The following is a 2,537-nucleotide window of genomic DNA, read 5'->3' on the forward strand; positions in this document are numbered from 1 at the left end:
AATTACTGCTTGCCGACGCCTACGCTTACGTTCGGCTTCCCGAGCCTTCCTCTGCTCCTCTGGTGGCGCTGCCGCTGCAACTAGCGCCGATGTTGACGTTGTTCATGGTGTTTCGCACACCGCTGCACAGAAAGAGAATGACGGAAGCACAGCGAACACGCGTTTTCACAGCCTCGCAGCTTCGAGATTCGCTTGCCGGCGTTGCCGTTTACGTTCAGCTTCGCGAGCATCCATAGCGTCGTTCCGAAGGAGAGCGCAACGGGAGCGAGCGAACGCCGCATTATATACGAGCGCACAGCTGTGACGTAGAGAGAGAAACGAGAAAGGAGAAACGAAGTGGAGGCAGCGCTCACGCCACCTCCTCCCATCTCCTCGCGCTCACGCGAGGAGAGGGGGAGAGTTGGCGCATGCGCAATATGGGTGCGGACGCCGCAGAGCGGACACTGCCAAAAGCATAAGATGCTTTCGCATCTAAAACGAGCAAGCAGTTAGTAAGTTTCATAGAATTAACGCTGTTAGTCTTCCTATTATGCGATGAATACCAGTACCTGATTGAACACTTGATTATTAGAACCGCACATATCGTGTTACAAGATTTGTAATGATTAACCAGTTAAATTATAACAAAAAATCTGGAGGCGACCCTAATCTTTTCATCAGACGTATGCTAACGGCACTCGCACCTCGGCGTTAGTGTGCCTTGGTACAGTGTACTCTAGCCTTGGTGTACTCCTCGGGTTAACTTCGTGTTTCGTCGCACTGCCGAAGCGGATCTCAGAGGCCACTTTGTAAGAAGAGGGTGGTTGAGATGTGCTCCTCTAGGTGCCGCAACGATCCCAGCTGCTCACAATATTTCAGTGAACTCAGTCGATCAATATTTCACTAATTATCCTGACAGCTAACATCAACCAGCTCTTAAGTAACGCTATGCTTCGATATCATATGTATCCAATATAGCTCCTAACTTGAACCAGAGTTATCGATTTCTATTTTCAAGTTGGAACATTTTTTCTGAATATTTGGAAAATCGGAAGTAAGTGCACGACCGGAAGTGCTTGGAAGCGAAACAAGAGTGTCACTCGGTGCTTGTGCCCCTAAAAATTACTGGATACCACTGTACTGCGAACAACATGTACTAAGGCGTGACATATGCAATTCCTCTTCTTTTATATGACCTTAGTGCTCAATAGCTTAGACAACTTGCACAGGAACTTATTTCAGAACATTAGTACATGTCGTCGCTCTTGATCATAACTTAGAAGTTTTCATTCCTTTGTGTCGCACAAATGTTTTCTCGGACTCTTCTGCGCCAGGGCCTTGCCTCTCGAGACCTAAGCCGGGCCGTTAATCTGCCGCACAATCAATAAAGTTCTTCCAGCCATCTTTTTCGCCAAAGAACGGTGTCGAATGGCACCGCCTTCCCTCCACCATCATCTGAATGGAGGACACGCCATCTTTCAGGACTGCATTAAGTGAATATATTTTGAGCCTGGCATGACTAATAATTGTTTGAAAATATGTTGTACTTTCATTAAACGTTGTATTTTTTTAGTATTCTTGCTAATGGCACCCACTAATTCTGTGGCGCCTTTCTGAGCCCTGAGGGTGAGTAGATGAATGGATAGGTAAGTAAACTAGCGCACGCGCGCGCGCACCTGTGTACGTGTGTGCTTGTGCTTGTGCGTGTGCGTGTGTGTGTGTGTGTGTGTGTGTGTGTGTGTGTGTGTGTGTGTGTGTGTGTGTGTGAGAGAGAGTGTGTGTGTGTGAGTGAGAGAGAGAGAGAGTGCGTGCGTGCGTGCGTGCGTGCGTGCGTGTGTGTGTGTGTGTGTGTGTGTGTGTGTGTGTGTGTGTGTGTGTGTGTGTGTGTGTGTGTGTGTGTGTGTGTGTGTGTGTGTGTGTGTGTGTGTGTGTGTGTGTGTGTGTGTGTGTGTGTGTGTGTGTGTGGAGAGAGAGGGCGGGGTCGAGATAGTGGTTCAGAAGAAAGGACACATGTAAAGTGCCGGGTATTTTCGCTTTGCAGACGTATGTCTTGCAGTCCTGGAAACTCGGCGGCTTGAGGAGGCTCCGCCAACGACGTTGCGGGCGTCGCATTTCATTGGGGCACGAGATGAAACGGAAAGAAAAGAACATCGGCGTTCGTCTAAGCCCAAGGAAATATTTAGAAAAATTCACCACGGACGTTCAACAGTAACTCTAATGCCTGTGCGCACAAAACTGGAACCAGCTGGCAGCGGTGACCGCCTAGGCTCCGGCACAGTCGACGTGACTCACTGTGCCAGTGTGTTCCCTTGAGGCTCCCTCGCTTCTGTAGCCAAGCAAGCTGCACGCCTCCGGAGGTCTTATTGCCAACAACGGTGCTCTATTGGCGCATGCTCGTCGACACCGTGACAGCACGACAACGGCGCAAATGTGCGGCGAGCGTTTGTATTACACCACGATAAAAATTGCTGAAGAAATATTCCTTGATAAGCACGAACGTCTGTGCGCTTTCATAGATATGTATTCCTTGATATCGATAATAATTGTTGGGGTGTAAA

The sequence above is a fragment of the Rhipicephalus sanguineus genome, chromosome 2 (assembly GCF_013339695.2).
Source record: "Rhipicephalus sanguineus isolate Rsan-2018 chromosome 2, BIME_Rsan_1.4, whole genome shotgun sequence".
Classification (NCBI taxonomy): Eukaryota; Metazoa; Arthropoda; class Arachnida; order Ixodida; family Ixodidae; genus Rhipicephalus; species Rhipicephalus sanguineus.